Source organism: Felis catus, chromosome E2 (assembly GCF_018350175.1).
Source record: "Felis catus isolate Fca126 chromosome E2, F.catus_Fca126_mat1.0, whole genome shotgun sequence".
NCBI lineage: Eukaryota > Metazoa > Chordata > Mammalia > Carnivora > Felidae > Felis > Felis catus.
In genome coordinates, this window is record NC_058382.1 from 6,743,382 (window position 1) to 6,761,130 (window position 17,749).

The 17,749-nt window shown below is 48.8% G+C and overlaps 1 long non-coding RNA gene across 3 annotated transcripts in view; it reads left to right on the plus strand.

Moving 5' to 3' along the window:
* Window positions 1-17,464, plus strand: part of LOC109494597 — a 47,759-nt gene extending 30,295 nt beyond the window's left edge. For 2 of the 3 annotated variants that reach the window (XR_006590478.1, XR_002149570.3), the window contains 2 exons: window positions 365-446; window positions 841-2,286. This is a non-coding gene — a long non-coding RNA (uncharacterized LOC109494597). Of the gene's footprint in view, window positions 1-364; window positions 447-840; window positions 2,287-13,786; window positions 14,639-15,950 lie in introns of those variants that run through there. The other variant, XR_006590479.1, reaches the window with a different exon arrangement.
* Window positions 17,465-17,749: the final 285 nt, after the last annotated feature.

Below are 17,749 nucleotides of genomic sequence, written 5' to 3' on the forward strand. Positions count from 1 at the left end.
GGCTCCATGCCTGGCATGGAGCCCAAAATGGGGCTTGAACTCATGACCCTGAGATCAAGAGTCAGATACTTAACTGACTAAACCACCCAGGCACCCCTGCCCATGTAGCACTCATGATACCAAATGTGTAGTAAAGGGCTCAATCCCACAAGCCTGCCCCCATTTCAGATGCTACTTCTCAGCTTGCCACCTGTACTTCTGACTGACCAGCTAAATCAGGGGCTCCTGTGACCCCCTTAGGTTCAATAATTTGCTAGAGTGGCCCAACAAACTCAGGAAGGCAATTTGCTTGTGTTTACCAGTTTATTATGTAAAGGTTATGACTCAAAAACAACCAAAGCCTGTGTCCATCTTGTCATTTCAGATGAAATAAAGAACAATAGGGTCTGTATCAACCCCCAGGCACAGCTGGACAGCCAAGGAATCTGTGGGAACCCTACTAGCTTGTAAGTAGTTAATCAGCACTACCCTAAAGATATAATCACAAGGGGTACCTAGTGAAACCTCTAACATAAAAAATAAAGATATTTTTCGGGGCACCTGGGTGGCTCAGTCAGTTAAGTGTCCGACTTCTGCTCAGGTCATGATCTCACAGTTCATGAGTTCGAGACCACATCAGGCTCTGTGCTGACAGCTCGGAGCCTGGAGCCTGCTTTGGATTCTGTGTCTCCTTCTCTCTCTGCCCCTCCATGACTCGCACTCTATCTCTCTCTCTCTCAAAAATAAAAATAAACATTAAAAAAAATTTTTTTTAATTGGAAGGAAGTAGGTTCTGAGTCTGAACAAGAATTGAGTTTATTATAATTCTTCCAGTCCACCATCCCATTGGTTTTCTTCCAGGGGCTTCCTGAACATGACCACGAAATGGCTGCCATTGTTCCAGACATCACCATCATGGCCACATAACCTCCCAAGCCAGGAGAATGGGGATGGGCAGAAAAACAGACTTCATTAATATGCCCCTCTGATTTTATAAGGAAGGAAAATCTGTTCTGCCATCTTTGCAAAACCTCTTCTTACTTTTCACTGGCAGAACCAAGTAATATACCCATTTCTAGACCAATGCCTCACACACACACACACACACACACACACACACACAAAGTTTTAATGAAGTTGCCCTGATTGGCTTACGATGAAGGAAATTGCCACCTGGATAAAATGGAGTCCACTTATCAAGGAATAAAGGTGGTAGATAACTGTATAGGTATAGATCTCCAAAGGAGTTCTCCCTTGCTGGTTCCTGGGGACGTAGAAAGTAATCAGACATGGGCTCTGACCAACTGGATGAAGAGATGAGACAGTGAAGGGCTTGTGTCACTGACTTAGGTCCTTTGGGTTCTCCAAGCAATAGAAATTTACTAGAGGCATTGACTAGAGGAGTTTCAGGCTTTCATTGGAGCTTATGCTCAAGCACAAGGGTCCTTTGTGCTGGCTCTCTGGCAAAGGCCAGAGAACATTCTTTAAAAGAGACTGAGATGGGGCAGGAGTGACTCTAAGTCATGTAGTTGGGGAGAGATACAGGAAATTGGGTGCACAGGTATAGTGAACAGAACATGCTTCATCGTGCATTGCATGTCTCATTAGTATGTTAAATCTCCACCCCTGGGAGTGTTTTTAGTATTATAATCGGGGAAGAAGTCAGTGAAAGGTCAGTGCTGGGGTCCACTCTTGGCGCAGGCTGGTTTCGATTTGTCTTTGCCAGTCGAGACCCTCCTTTGGTAAGCATCCTGCTCCCACATTCCTGCAAAATATGCTACTTAAGGGGCCTAGGGCTTCACCTATCGAGGGACACTGGGTTGCTTAATCAGGATTGAGAGGACTCAAGTCCAGTCCCTGCTCTGTCTCACTTGGTCACAGTAGAGTGAGAGTATACATAGTGATAGAGAGATGCCTGGGTTTTTATGCGATCCTCCAAAAGAAACAGCTAAACTCAGACTGACAAGACCTAGTAGTATAGTGATGTTGCCTAGAGGGAACATCTAGGCTGGGTCTTAGAGGCTCAGGTAAAGAAGAGAAAGAAAATTGCATTCCAGGCAGAGGGGAGTGAAAATGCACAGGAGAGAGGCCAAGAAATAGGTTAAGTTGGTTATTGGAGCGTAGGTAGTGAGGCAGAGAGCAGTAAGTGATAGCAAGGGCCATCTCTTAGAAGCTCTTCACTGCTACAAGAAGGACTTGGACTTTCTTCTTAAGGAAATGAAAAGCCATTGGGACCATACCAAAATAGAAAGCTTCTGCACAGCAAAGAAACCCGTTAACCAAACAAAAAGACAACCTAATGAATGCGAGAAGATACTTGCAAATTATATATCCAATAAGGGGTTAATATTCAAGATCTATAAAGAACTTATACAACTCAACACCGAGAAAACAAAAACAAAAACATATAATCTGATTTTAAAGCGGGCAAAGGACCTGAATAAACGTTTCTCCAAAGAAGCCATCCAGATGGCCAACAGACACATGAACAGATGTTCAGCATCTCTAATCATCAGGAAGATGGAAATCAAAACCGCAATGAGATATCACCTCACACCTATTAAAATGGCTAGAATCAAAAAGACAGAAATAGCAAGTATGGTGAGGATGTGGAGAAAAAGGAACCCTCATGTTGGTTGGAATGTAAATTGGCGCAGCCACTGTTGGAACAGTATAAAGGTTCCTCAAAAAATTAAAAATAGGAACAAAAGTAGAAATTCAACTACCAGGTATTTATCCAGAGAAAGCAAAAACACTAAATTAGTGTTTCATTACTGTTTAATTCTTTTTGAATTAAAAAAATAAAAGCACCCTTATGTTTATTTGCAGCATTATTTACAATAGCCAGTGGGGTGCCCAGATGGCTTAGTTGGCTAAGCGTCTGACTCTTGATCTCAGCTCAGGACTCGGTCTCAGGGTCATGAGTTCAAAGCCCTGCATTGGGGTCCATGCTGGGTGTGATGTGTACTTTAAAAACAAAATACAGTAGCCAACATATGGAAGCAACCAAAGTGTCCATCAATAGATGAGTGGATAAAAAATATGTGGTATACGTATACAATGGAATATTAGCTATAAAAAAGAATGAGATCTTGCTATTTGCAACAACATGGATGGACCCAGAGGGTATTATGCTAAGTGAAATATCGGTCAGAAAATGATAAATACTGTATCATTTCATTTATATGTAGAATCTAAAAAAATAAGACAAGTGAACAAACATGCAGAAACAAAACCATAAATACAGAGAATGAACCGTTGGTTGCCAGAGGCGGGTGGGGAGTGGGAATTAGCAAAATGAGTGAAGGGGAATGGGAGATACAGGTTTACAGTTATGCAGTAAGTCATGGGGATGAAAGGTACAGCATAGGGAATATAGTCAATGGTATTGTGATCATGTTGTATGGTGACAGATGGGAGTTACATTTGTGGTGAGCATAGCATAATGTGTAGAGTTGTTGAATCACTATGTTGTACACCTAGAAGTAATGTAACATTGTCAACTATACTTCAATTTTTAAAAAAATAGGAAAAATGAAAAGCCACTTATTTTATTTTTTTTTCAACGTTTATTTATTTTTGGGACAGAGAGAGACAGAGCATGAACGGGGGAGGGGCAGAGAGAGAGGGAGACACAGAATGGGAAACAGGCTCCAGGCTCTGAGCCATCAGCCCAGAGCCTGACGCGGGGCTCGAACTCACGGACCCCGAGATCGTGACCTGGCTGAAGTCGGACGCTTAACCGACTGCGCCACCCAGGCGCCCCATGAAAAGCCATTTAAACAAGAAAGGGACTTGTCAGATGCATGCTTCAGGAAAAAAAAAAAAAAAAAAAAAAAAAAGCCCTAGAGTTCTGCAAAGGAGTAGACTTGAGAATGCTCCCAATTGAAGCCAGAGACCATAGAGTGGAGGGTCTTGCAAAAGATTAAAGGAAAGTTGTTGAAGAGCTGCCCAGGGCAGGAACAGTGTCATAGAGAGGAAGTGTGGTCTGAGGAAAGATTGTTCAGGCTCAGGAGATGGGCTCTGGAGACTGGGCAGCCATGGGGAATGAGAAGGAAGAAGGGCTCTTAATGAATCCCTCGGTTTTTGAGTTCCTGTTACTATTGCTACATAATAAGCCACCTTAAAACATAGCGATGTTTGAAAAACAATTTGACAATAAATTATATTATTGATTATATTATATCATATTAAAAAAAAAACATAGCGATGTCAAACAACCATTTTATTATGCTCATGGATTATATGGGTTAGGAATTAGAACAAGGCACAGAGGAGATGTTTCTTTCTGCCCCCCTAAGACTTGAAAGTTTGGAAGTGACTTGAAGGTTGGAGACTGGAGTCATCTGGAGCTTCCTTCATCTACGTGTCTGGTACCTGGGTTGGGATGACCCGAATGCCAAGAACCTACACAAGGCCTTTCCAGCATGGCGCCCCAGGATAATCAGATTTCTTCCATAATGACTGCCTTCCTCCAGAACGAGAGTCCCAAGAGAACCAGTAGAGGGGTGCCTGGATGGCTCAGTCGGTTAAGCGTCCGACTTTGGGCTAGATCATGATCTCGCCATTCCCGAGTTCGAGCAGGGCTGTGTGCTGCCAGCTCAGAGCCTGGAACCTGTTTCAGATTCTGTGTCTCCCTCTCTGCCTCTCCCCCGCTCATGCGCTCTCTCTCTCTCTCAAAAATAAATAAATGCTAAAAGAAAAAAGAAAACAAAGAACCAGTAGAAGCCTCATGGCCTTTTCTGACCTAGCCTCGGAAGTCACGTAGTGTCATTTCTACTACATTCCATTGGTCAAAGTAGTCCTGATCCCACCCAGATTCAAGAGGAGAGGACACAGACCCTACCTCTCATGGGGAGAAGTGTCAAAGGATTTTACAGCTATTTTCTTTAAAATAACCATACCAGGGGGCGCCTGGGTGGCTCAGTCAGTTAAGCGTCCGACTTCGGCTCAGGTCATGATCTCACAGTTTGTGAGTTCGAGCCCCACGTCGAGCTCTGTGCTGACAGCTCAGAGCCTGGAGCCTGTTTCAGATTCTGTGTCTCCCTCTCTCTCTGCCCCTCCCCTGCTCATGCTCTGTCTCTCTCTGTCTCAAAAATAAATAAACATTAAAATAAAATAAAATAAAATAACCATACCAGGGTAATTTGGTGGGTTTGGGGGCCATCACTGATAGAATTCCATGAAGAGAAACAGAATATTTAGTTTCCTAAGGATGCCTCAACAAAACCACCACAGACTGGGCACCTTAGACAACAGAAACATATTTCCTCATGGCTCTGAAGGCTGAAAGTCCAAGATCAAGGTGTCAGCAGGACTGTTTTTTTCTGATGGCTACCTCTTTGTCTTGTACATGGATGTCTTCTCACTGTGTCTTCACATGATTTTTCTTCTGGGGCACCTGGGTGACTCAGTTGGTTAAGTGTCTGACTCTTGATCTCAGCTCAGGTCTTTTTTTTTTTTTTTTTTTAAGTTTATGTATTTTGACACGGAGAGAGAGCAAGTGAGGGAGAGGCAGAGAGAGAAAGGGAGACAGACAGAATCCCAAGCAGGCTCCACACTCAGCACGGAGCCAGATGCAGGGCTCGATCTCACAACCACAATTTCATGACCTCAGCCAAAATCGAGAGTTTGACACTTAACCGACTGAGCCACCCAGATGCCCCTGGTTTTTATATTTTTTTAATCTTTTTTTTTTTTCAACGTTTATTTATTTTTGGGACAGAGAGAGACAGAGCATGAACGGGGGAGGGGCAGAGAGAGAGGGAGACACAGAACCGGAAACAGGCTCCAGGCTCCGAGCCATCAGCCCAGAGCCTGACGCGGGACTCGAACTCACGGACCGCGAGATCGTGACCTGGCTGAAGTCGGACGCTTAACCGACTGCGCCACCCAGGCGCCCCGATATTTTTTAATTACTGAATAAAACCAAAAGGATAATAATCTGTGTTAAAGGAAATGACATAAAATTCCATTTTCAGCATCTTAAATAAAGTTTTATTGGCACACAGCCGTGCTCATCGTCTACATATCGCCGATGGCTATACTCACGCTATAATGGCAGGGTTGCATAGTTGTGATAGAGACAGTATGGCCTGCAAAACATGAAAGATTTACTATTCTGGCCCTTTAGAGAAAACGTTAGCCAACCCCTGGGTTAGATGGCCTGATTGATTGCGGAACTTGAGTCAAGGGTACATTTGGGTTTCCAGCCCAGGCAATCTGGCTTCACCATCTCAGGCAGTGCAGTTTACTGAAAGACTTTGAGGTTCACAGAGGCCACTCAGGATATCAGCCACCACAGGGGTCAGGGATTTTGCAATACAGGCAGGAATTTGCCCCACCAGGGCCAACCCCAAAATCATTTCCCCTTTGGCCTTACACACATTAGACAATGTGGACACTCAGGAATCAGAGTCCACTTGGGACTTGCCCTTTTTTTCACCTTAGTCACTTTGCCTCTGTCAGTTCTGCAAGTCCTGGTGTGTCAATCATGGGCCACTTGGTAGCAAAGAATAAAACCTGCATATACTTCACGGCTTATGGGAAACAGGCAGGGGCATCCAAGAAGTCTGGTTTGGGGAAGTCAGACTCCCAAAGACCTGGAAATTTGAGAGTTACACTCCATGGGGTCCCATGTCTCTTGTTTTCTCTCAGCATCTGAGCCCTTCTCCTCGATGAATAGTAGTGCCCTCTGCCATTCTTTTCACTTTAATTCCCAGCAAGACTGTGACTTCCTTTTGTCTCTTGGTCACATCCACACTTGTTACCCTTCCTTCCTTGGGAACATTCTAAACTGTGTCTTCTATGTGTGCCTCCAGAGAAATTTTTATAAAATACACATCTGAACATACCCTACTTCTTTTAAAAATCTTCAGTGATTCCCGTTTCATCCTCATCCTCCTGACTTGAAGTGCTGTGGTGTGAAGTTAGGAGCTGTGGCAGCTGTCTTGCAGCCATTAGGTGGCAGTCTCCAGGAAGAAAGCCACCATATTGGGGATGATAAAATGGGAGAATTAAAAGTAAATGTTCTCTGAATAGACACTTCTCCAAAGAAGACGTCCAGATGGTGAACAGACACGTGAAAAAATGCTCAATATCACTCATCATCTGGAAAATACAAATTAAAACCACAATGAGATACCACCTCACACCAGTAAGAATGGCTAACATTAACAACTCAGGCAACAACAGATGTTGGCAAGGATGTGGAGAAAGAGGATCTCTTTTGCACTGCTGGTGGGATTGCAAGCTGGTGCAGCCACTCTGGAAAAAGTATGGAGGTTCCTCAAAAAATTAAAAATAGAACCATCCTACCACCCAACCATTGCGCTACTGGGTATTTATCCAAGGGACACAGGTGTGCTGTTTTGAAGGGGCATGTGCACCCCAATGTTTATAGCAGCGCTATCAGCAATAGCCAAAGTATAGAAAGAGCCTAAACGTCCATCAATGGATGACTGGATAAAGATGCGAGGGGCACCTGGGTGGCTCAGTTGGTTAAGCGTCCGACTTCAGCTCAGGTCATGATCTAATGGTTCGTGGGTTTGAGCCCCGCGTCGGGCTCTGTGCTGACAGCTCAGCGCCTGGAGCCTGCTTCAGATTCTGTGTCTTCCTCTCTCCCTGCCCCTCCCCTGCTCACACTCTGTCTCTGTCTCTCAAAAATAAATAAACGTCTAAAAATCTTTTTTAAAAAAGATGTGGTATATATACAATGGAGTACTACTCGGCAAGCAAAAAGAATGAAATCTTGCCATCTGCAGTAACGTGGATGGAACTAGAGGGTATTATGCTAAGCAAAATTAGAGAAAGACAAATATCATATGATTTCACTCATATGAGGAATTTAAGATACAAAACACATGAACATAAGGGAAAGGAAGCAAAAGTAATATAAAAGCAAGGAGGGAGACAAAACATAAGAGCCTTTTCAAATATAGAGGCCAAACAGAGGGTTGCTGGAGGGGTTGTGGGATGGGGGATGGGCTAAATGGGCAAAGGGGCATTAAGGAAGACACTTGTTGGGATGAGCACTGGGTGCTCTATGTAGGGGATGAATCACTGGAATCTGCTCCTGAAATCATCGTTGCACTACATGCTAACTGGATATATGTGATGGGGCGCCTGGGTGGCTCAGTCGGTTAAGTGTCCAACTTCGGCTCAGGTCATGATCTCATGGTCCGTGAGTTCGAGCCCCCAATCGGGCTCTGTGCTGACAGCTCGGAGCCTGGAGCCTGTTTCGGATTCTGTGTCTCCCTCTCTCTGACCCTCCCCCGTTCATGCTTTGTCTCTCTCTGTCTCAAAAATAAATGTTTAAAAAATTTTTTAAAATATATATGTGACATCCAAGAAAATAAATAAATTAAATAAATAAATAAATAAATAAATAAATAAATAAATACAAAATAAAATAAATGTCCTTAACGATATCACTGAAACAGAACCTAACCTAGTAGTATCCATTTCCAAAATTCTTTTTTTTTTTTTTTTAATGTTTATCTTTGAGAGAGAGTGTGAGTGGGGCAGGGGCAGAAGGAGAGGGAGGCAGAGGATCTGAAGGGGCTCTCTTCAACAGAGAGCCCCATGAGGGGTTCAAACTCACAAACTGTGAGATCATGACCTGAGCCGAAGTCAGACGTTTAACTGAAGTTGGGTGCTTACCCAAGACTGAGCCACCAAGACACCCTTCCATTTCCAAAATTTTTGTAGAAGTCAGACGTTTAACTGAAGTTGGATGCTTACCCAAGACTGAGCCACCAAGACACCCTTCCATTTCCAAAATTTTTGTAGAAGCGCTGTTCTATCCATGGGGCGTGTGATTCTTGATCTCAGGGTTGTAAGTTTGCTCCCCACATTGGATGTAGAGATTACTTAAAAATAAAATCTTAGGGGCACCTGGGTGGCTCAGTTGGCTGAGCGTCCGACTTCCGCTCAGGTCATGACCTCGCAATTCGTGAGTTTGAGCCCCGTGTCCGGCTCTGTGCTGATAGCTCAGAGCCTGGAGCCTGCTTCCGATTCTGTGTCTCCCTCTCTCACTACCCCTCCCCCCCGCTCTTGCTCTCTTTCAAAAATAAATACACATTAAAACATTTTTAAAAAATAAAATAAAATCTTAAAATTTTTTTTTGTAAAGAGTAAGTGTCTGGTTTAAGACATTGTTAGGTGTAATTGTAAATTGTAAGTGACTTAAAATTGAAAAGACCTAATTGATTCAGGGCCTTGGGAATAATGTTTTTAGGAGGACTGCCTTTACTCTTCTCAGGACACCAGAACTTAGAACTATCTAGAAGAAGAACAGGAAAAGGCCAGGTGGGAAATGTATCCTTAGAGTCTGGGGAGCTTGACAAGGGCACACTTGGAATGGAGGGGACAACAGACTCTTTGGAGTGAGTTATAGAAAAATGCACGGTGAAGAAATCAATATATTGAACATACAGTATTCCTTCAGGATGTTTTTCTGTGAAAGACAGCCAAGGAATTTGTTGGAAACTAAAGAAGGATGTGGCATCTAAGAATTAATTTCTTAAAAGATAAGAGTTCCTGGGGCACTTGGGTGGTTCAGTGGGTTAAGCGTCCAGCTCTTGATTTCAGCTCAGGTCATGATCTCACGGTTTGTGGGATCGAGCCCCTCATCTGCAGAGCCTGCTTCAGATCCTCTGTTTCCCTCTCTCTCTGCCCCTCCCCGACTTGTGCATATGTGCGCGCTCTCTCTCTCTCTCTCTCAAAAATAAATGTTTAAAAATTTTTTAATAAAAAATAAAAGAGGTTCAATACCGTATCAGGGTGCTGATGGGAATGATGGAGTCTCAGAGAGAAAATACTGTTGCGACAGGAGAAAGAGGGGAAAACAAAGAAGGAAAGTTCTGGAGAAGGCGGGGGTGGGATTCAGAAGAGAAGTAGAAGGATAGGTCTTGGGCAGGGGTACTTGCTTTCTGGTCATGGAAGCAAAAGCAGCGAACGGTGATGTAGTCACAGACAGGAGGGTAGATTTGGTGGAACATAAAGCAAGTACATCGGCTGTGAGTGGGCATGATAGAGGAGGTCCGCAGCTTTATGGAGAAAGCAGAAGGGCCAAAATAATTATTATAGGGGTGCCTAGGTGGCTCAGTCAGTTAAGTGACTGACTCAATTTCAGCTCAGATCATGATCTCACGGTTCGGTTCGTGGGTTTGAGCCCTGCATCAGGCTCTGCACTGACAGTGCAGATTTCTCTCTCCTTCTCTTTCTGCCCCTCCCTCTCTCTCTCTCTCTCAAATAAATAAATAAACTTTAAAAAAATAATAGGGGCACCTGGGTGGCTCAATTGCTTAAGTGTCTGACTTCAGCTCAGGTCATGATCTCACCGTTCGTGAGTTTGAGCCCTGCGTCGGGCTCTGTGCTGATGCCTCAGAGCCTGGAGCCTGCTTCAGATTCTGTGTCTGCCTCTCTCTCTGCCCCTCCCCTGCTCAAGCTCTGTCTCTCTCTTTCTCAAAAATAAATACACATTAAAAAATTATTATTATAGGGGCGCCTGGGTGGCGCAGTCGGTTAAGCGTCCGACTTCAGCCAGGTCACGATCTCGAGGTCCGTGAGTTCAAGCCCCGCGTCGGGCTCTGGGCTGATGGCTCAGAGCCTGGAGCCTGTCTCCGATTCTGTGTCTCCCTCTCTCTCTGCCCCTCCCCCGTTCATGCTCTGTCTCTCTCTGTCCCAAGAATAAATAAACGTTGGAAAAAAAATTATTATAGAACTTGGGGAAATGAAGGTAATAGGGAAGCAGTAGCCTTCCAGAGCAGTGATCATGTGTCCCCACCTGAAGAGACTGGTCCTGGAGGTCCCATGGGACCAATCAACAGGACTCAGCTCTGCCTCCTCGAAATTGCGATCTTTGGGGCACCTCGGTGGCTCAGTCCCTTAAGCATCTGACTTCGGCTCAGGTTATGATCTCATGACTCGTGAGTTCAAACCCTACATTGGGGTATGTGTTGACAGTGTGGAGCCTGCTTGGGATTCTCTTTCTCTCTCTTTGCCCCTGGCCACCCCCCCCCCCCACCTCAAAATAAATAAATAAACTTAAAAAAAAAAAAAAAAAGAAAGACACTGTGATCTTAAACCTTAGGGCAGTCATTTCCCCTCTCGAAGCCAGAGTTTTTTCTGTCATTTGGTGATGACGATGCTTAGCCAGTTCGGAGCTTGTTGAGCTCAGAGGCAGGAAGAGTCGGGATGTGGTACAGTGACTGCCCCAATAGAAGCGGCTCAACGAGGGCGGCCACCATGATTTGTACTGGTTGCAGATAACAGGTTTCCTCCCCACCCTCAAGCCTTGATGGAGTAACAGCCACACAGCCTTTCCTCTGTGGTGTGTCCCTTCCTGGTATTACAGAATCTTCCCTATGCATTGCTTTTCAAATGATTGCCTTAAAGATTCTTGAAGACAAACTGTCCTCAGGGCATCTCTGTGGTTGGTTGGGGGTGAGAAAAACATCTACAAGCTATTTCTAGGCTGTAGAACATTGAATTCCATCGCAAGGTGAACCATGTCTGTGACACCGGGCATCTTGGGGCACCTGGCTGGCTCAGTCAGTAGAGCATGTGACTCTTGATCTCAGGGTCATGAGTTCAAGCCCCGTGTTGGTTGTAGGGATTACTTTGAAATAAAATCTTTAAAAATTGGGGAGCCTCGGTGGCTCAGTCAGTTGAGCATCCAATTCTTGATTTTGGCTCAGGTCATGATCTCACAGTTCATGAGATTGAGCCCTGCATCAGGCTCTGCAATGACAGCATGGAGCCTGCTTGGGATTCTCTCTCTCTCTCTCTCTCTCTCTCTCTCTCTCTCTCTCTCTGTCCCTCCCCTGCTTGTGCTCTTGCAAACACACACACACACACACACACACACACACACACACACACTCTCTCTCTCTCTCTCTCTCTTAAAACAAATAAATAAACTATAAAAAAAGAAAAGAAAACCAACCAAATATTGTGCCTAACCTTTCACAATGGTGGAGGAAATGGGGGCTTTTGTGCCCCTTAAGAGAGAGGGGGGGGGGGCAGAATCTGAGACAGAGAAGTTGCATATCTTACAGCTCTCAGGCAGAGACTCATGGCAGGAAGAACGTCTGAGCTCATGTCTGTCTGTCTGTGAGTCACTGGACTCATCCTCAATCTCATCAATCAATCATCAACCAGATATCCACACACCTTTTTTTTTTTTTTTTTTGCTTTTTAAAAATTGTGGTATGGGAGCCTGGGTGGCTCAGTCGGTTAAGTCTCCAACTCTTGATCTCAGCTCAGGTCTTGATCTCAGGGTCATGAGTTCAAGCCCCACACTGGGTTTCATGCTGGGTGTGAATTTAAAAAAAAATTGTGGGGTCGCTTGGGTGGCTCAGTTGGTTAAGCATCTAAGCTCAGATCATGATCTTGCAGTTTGTGGGATCGAGCCCCAAGCTGGGCTCTATGCTGGGAGCAAGGAACCTGCTTGGGATTCTCCACACCCCCTCCCGCCCCCCAGCTCTCCCTCACTCATGCACACTCTCTCTCTCTCTAAAATAAGTAATAAACTTTTAAAAATTAAAAAAAAATAAAAAAATAATTTTAAAATTGTGGTAAAATACACATAATATTTACCATTTTAAGTACATAAATCAGTGGCAGTAAGCGTATTTGCATTGTTGCACAGCCATCACCACTGCCTAGTTCCAGAACTTTCTCATCACCCTAGACCGAAACTATGTAGCCAGCCAACAGTAACTCCCCATTCCCCAGCCCATGGCAACCTGAATCTGCTTTCTGACTCTGTGAATTTGCCTGTCCTGGACATGTCAACCATGTGGAATCAGATGATACGTGACCTTTTACGTATGGCTTCTTTCTCCTTGTGAGGCTTATCCATGTTATAGCCAGCATCAGGGCTTTGTTCCTTTTTCTACAGCTGAAAAATATTCTGCTGTATGGATGGACCACACTTTTGTCTCTCCATCCATCTGTCAGTGGACATTTGGGATGTTCTGGAGAACATCCAGAACATCTGGCTGCCCTGGAGAGTGCTGCTATGACCATTTGTGCACATTTTTGTTAGAGTTTTTGTTTTCTACATATACCTTTTGCCCAGTCTGTTCTCTTGGAGGGCAAGGACTTTACCTTCTTCTTCTTCTTCTTCTTTTTTGATATTTATTTATTTATTGAGGGAGAGAGAGCTGGGGAGGGGCAGAGAGAGAGAGAGAGGGAGAGAGAGAATCCCAAGCAGGCTCCACTCTTGTCAGCGCAGAGCCTGACGTGGAGCTCCATCCCACGAACCATGAGATCGTGGCCTGAGCGGAAGTCAAGAGTCTGATATTTAACCGTCTGAGCCCCCCAGGCACCCCTGGACCTTATCTTCTTTAGCTAAGTGGTCTCCCTGCTAGGTGGCTTGTATGTTAACATCTGTGATACTGTGATGTATAATAAGAAATATCTATTTGATCTTTATCCCTGTTTCTGGCATAAAGCTACCAAATCTGTTGGAATTTCCTGCGTTGGGAGCGATGAGGGTGTCTTTGGTTACGTTAATGAGGTGGCTTTTGAAAAGCACCCCAGGCCCGCAGACCCATGGGTGGGACATTTGGATATTCAGACCAAGAGTAGATGGTGGAAACAGTTTCCAGTCACATGCTCCTGGGCACTTTCCTTCATCACCTCCCTGAGTCCCAATTTTGGCATTTGGGAAAGGGAACTCAGTACAGGAATCAGAGTTGCCCCGGGGAGGATAAGAGCTGGGTTGGAAACACGCAGCCGGGGTGCTGGCACCAGATGGAAAGTGGAGTCTGCATTGTTTCCTTTTCTCGTCTCCCAGCTGTGTGACTGGAGCCCCCGGAGGGCGCGTGCCTGCAGCACCGACCACCGAAAGCGGCTCCAGGCATCTCACCTGCTCCTCTGACTTCCTCCGTCTGGAGCCCACAGGGGCAACTCTCCTCGACACACCATCTCTGCTGCACGCCGTCTGCTCCCTAAACTTGTCCGAGCTCCTCGAAATAGCCTGGAGTAGGCAGGATCTTCACTCTCCTCCAGACACGAGGAGGCCGGGGCCCAGAGATTTGCTCCATGGCCAGCCCAGTCCCGTCCACGCACATCAGTGGGGTCGTGGGCTCTGCTGGTCTGCAGGTGGGACACCTGGCCAGGGTAGGACATAGCTTGCCTAAGGCCACCAGCCTCGGAACCCTGGAGCAGCTGACTCCAGACCGTGGGCCCCTCCAGGCCCCTACCGGGCTGACTCCCCAGAGCACCAGTGAGGTGGCCAGGACAGGTGGAGAGTCCCCCTGTTGCCACCTGAATCATTCACGGAGACCCTCCGTGCGGCCGCTTCAGGAAGAGCTAACAGGTATCTCACGTGGCAGTGTGCCAGGTCGAAGCCCTCTCTCTGACTCTTACGCTGACAACTTGAGATATTCCCATTTCACAGATGAGGAAAGAGAGGCTCAGGGGAACGAAACGGCTCCTTGCCAAGAGCACGCAAGTCACCAGGCCCTCCTTGGGGCCCCAGACTGTGCCTCCAACTCCACATCCTCGCATCTGTCTTCTGACTCAGATGGCTGTGTTCCTTCCATGGAAGCTCATCAGGCCTTGGCCTGTGCTGGAAGCGGACTTGGGATTCACAGTGGACTGCTTCCGGAAGGGAGTGGCAGAGGCGCATGGCCAAACCATGCGTGTAAGGGTAACCTGGTTCTCACAAGATCTCCTGTCCGAGCTTGGAAGAGAGGCCAGGGCCAGTCCTCTGCAGTACGCAGAAGTGCAGACCCCTCGCTCAGACCCAGGGGTCCTGCCCCAGCCCCCTCCTCCCTCAGACCCAGTTCAGGCCCCCAGCCCCCTCCTCCCTAGACCCAGGGGTCCTGCCCCAGCCCCCTCCTCCCTCAGACCCAGGGGTCCTGTCCCAGCCCCTTCCTCCCTCAGACCCAGTTCAGGCCCCCCCGCCCCCTCCTCCTTCAGATCCAGGGGTCCTGTCCCAGCCCCTTCCTCCCTCAGACCCAGGACCCTGTCCCAGCCCCTCCTCTCTCAGACCCAGGGGTCCTGTCCCAACCCCCTTCTCCCTCAGATGCAGGGGTCCTGCCCCAGCCCCCTCCTCCCTCAGACCCTGGAGTCCAGACCCCAGCCCCCTCCTCCCTCAGACCCAGGAGTCCTGCCCCCAGCCCCCTCCTCCCTCAGACCCAGTTCAGGCCCCCAGCCCCCTCCTCCCTCAGACCCAGGGGTCCTGCCCCAGCCCCCTCCTCCCTCAGACCCAGTTCAGGCCCCTAGCCCCCTCCTCCCTCAGACCCAGGGGTCCAGCCCCAGCCCCCTCCTCCCTCAGACCCAGGGGTCCAGCCCCAGCCCCCTCCTCCCTCAACCCAGGGGTCCTATCCCAGCCCCTCCTTCCTCAGATCCTGGAGTCCTGCCCCCAGCCCCCTCCTCCCTCAGACCCAGTTCAGGCCCCAGCCCCCTCCTCCCTCAGACCCAGGAGTCCTGCCCCCAGCCCCCTCCTCCCTCAGACCCAGGGGTCCTGCCCCAGCCCCCTCCTCCCTCAGACCCTGGAGTCCAGACCCCAGCTCCTCCTCCCTCAGACTCAGGAGTCCTCACCCCCAGCCCCTCCTCCCTCAGACCCAGCAGTCCTGGCCCCCAGCCCCTCCTCCCTCAGACCCAGGAGCCCAGGCCCCCAGCCCCTCCTCCCTCAGACCCAGGAGCCCAGGCCCCCAGCCCCCTCCTCCCTCAGACCCAGGAGTCCTGCCCCCCAGCCCCTCCTCCCTCAGACCCTGAAGTCCTGACCCCCAGCCCCTCCTCCCTCAGACCCAGGAGTCCTGGCCCCCAGCCCCCCCCTCCTTGCTGCCTCACTCTGGCTAAGGAACTGTTCTCCTCAGGCGTCAGGCTCCCTCTCTGAAAAAGGAGACCCCTCCTCTCTTTCTTCCCTGGAGAGGACAGAACTCCCAGAAAAAGAAGTCTCCTTCTCCCCTCTCCCAGTCTGTGGCTGTCTCTGTTTCTGTTTCCTACAGGGACGTGGACAGCAATGAAGGAATCTGGGATGTGGCTGCAGGGACGTGGTCACGGGAAGACAGGGCCCCGCAGGCCCCACAGATGCTTCCCAGAGGCAGAAGACAGACCTGCAGTCACCCCTGCCTCCCTCTCTCCCTCCCTCCCAGATTTCCGCAGAATCTTGGAGGCCTAGGTGTTTCCCAGAATTCCGGTGTTGGCTGCCACTGTCCAGGGCTCCCCTGAGAGCACTGGACCCAAGCCCTCTGAGTTCCTGGAAGTCCAGAGGCAGTCTGCTTCCAGATTTGAATCTTGGCCATCCTGGGGCGCCTTGCCTAGGGTCCCACCTCCCTGGGAGCCCTTAACCCCACCCCTGTGAGGACTGGCCACTCTGGGATGCTCCCCAGCAACTGGGTAGGGGTGGGGGTGGGGGGTCCCAGCACGGGGGCTCTCTCCCTCCCACTTTCTCCTCTCTCTGCCCCTCCTCCTCCTCCCTCCCTCCTTCCTGTTCTCTCCTTTCCCTTCTCTTCTTTCTCTTTCCTCTCCGTCTGTCTCACCATCAGTATCTCACTCATGCCCTCGACACGTATTTGCCGGGCACCTACTGCGTACGGGCCACGGTCTGGCTCCTGAACAGTCACCAACAAGACAGGCAGAGACCGCGCCTGCTGGTGGCTGGTGGGGAGCTTGCATTCTAAGGAGGGAGATGCCCATTATCCAAGAAGGGCAGTCAGTGGGCAAGTGACACTTTAGGTAGGAAGGTGGAAAATGCTGTGAAAAACAAGAAAGGGCAGAGGGAGGGAAAGGGGAAGGGGGCTCCCGGGGTGGGGCACGTTTCCGTATTAGACTGGGTGGCCAGGTAAGCCTGCCTCCCTCTTCCCTTCTCTCTCCCTCCCTTCCTTCCTCCGTCCCTTCTCTCCCCCCTTCCTCCCTCCTCCCTCCCTCTCCCCCTCCCGCCTCCTTCCCTCCTCTGTCTCTCCGCATCTACTCTCCCAAAGCGCTTCCTAGTCCCCCTGGAGGCAGGCGAGTAATCGTCGCCAAGGGTACCCGCCCGAAATGAGGCAAATGCCGTCGGAAGGAGAAGGAGCGCAGACGAAAGGCTCCGTGAGCTGCCTCCCAGTCTCCTCGCTCCTCAGGGTTTTCTCAGGGACCTCTGCTCGGCCTCGCTCTGTGCGCTTCGTCTCCTCTCCAGCCCCACAGCTTCTGCCCGCATCCCGGCTCAGACTCGCTCAGAGAAGACCGTGATAGAGACACCCTGGCCAAGAGTCCCTGGGCCCTCCATCCAGTCTCTCCCTCACGGGCACCCACAGCTGACCCAGCCCTCCCACAGCATAGCTCTCCAGCACCCCCAGGACGAACCCCAGCCCCCGAACCTGTCAATCCAAACCCTGCTCCAGGTGAACTCAGCCAGGTACTGCACCCCCACCCCAGGGCTCCACCTATATGCCTCTACATCAACCAATCTATACTTTGCTGACCGGCCCAGGACATTTCCTGCCTTGCAGGCCCTTCCAACTCCACTTTCTAACCACCAGCCACCGACCCCCCCCCCCCCCCGTCCCTGCCCTTACCTTGGCTAATTTCCCATCAGTCAAGACTCTGCTCCTCCAGGACATCACCTCCACCACGAAGCCCTCCCTGACTCTCCAGCGGTGTTGGTGCATCCATGCGCTGGTCTTTGATCCTCTGTTTACACAGCTGTCTCCTCCCCAAGATTGGCATCTCCTCAAGGGCAGGGCCCAGGTCTGAGTCATCTCTGTGGGCCTGGCATCACCCAGCCAAGGGCCTGGAGCACCAGCGGTGCAGGAGATGTCCCTACAAT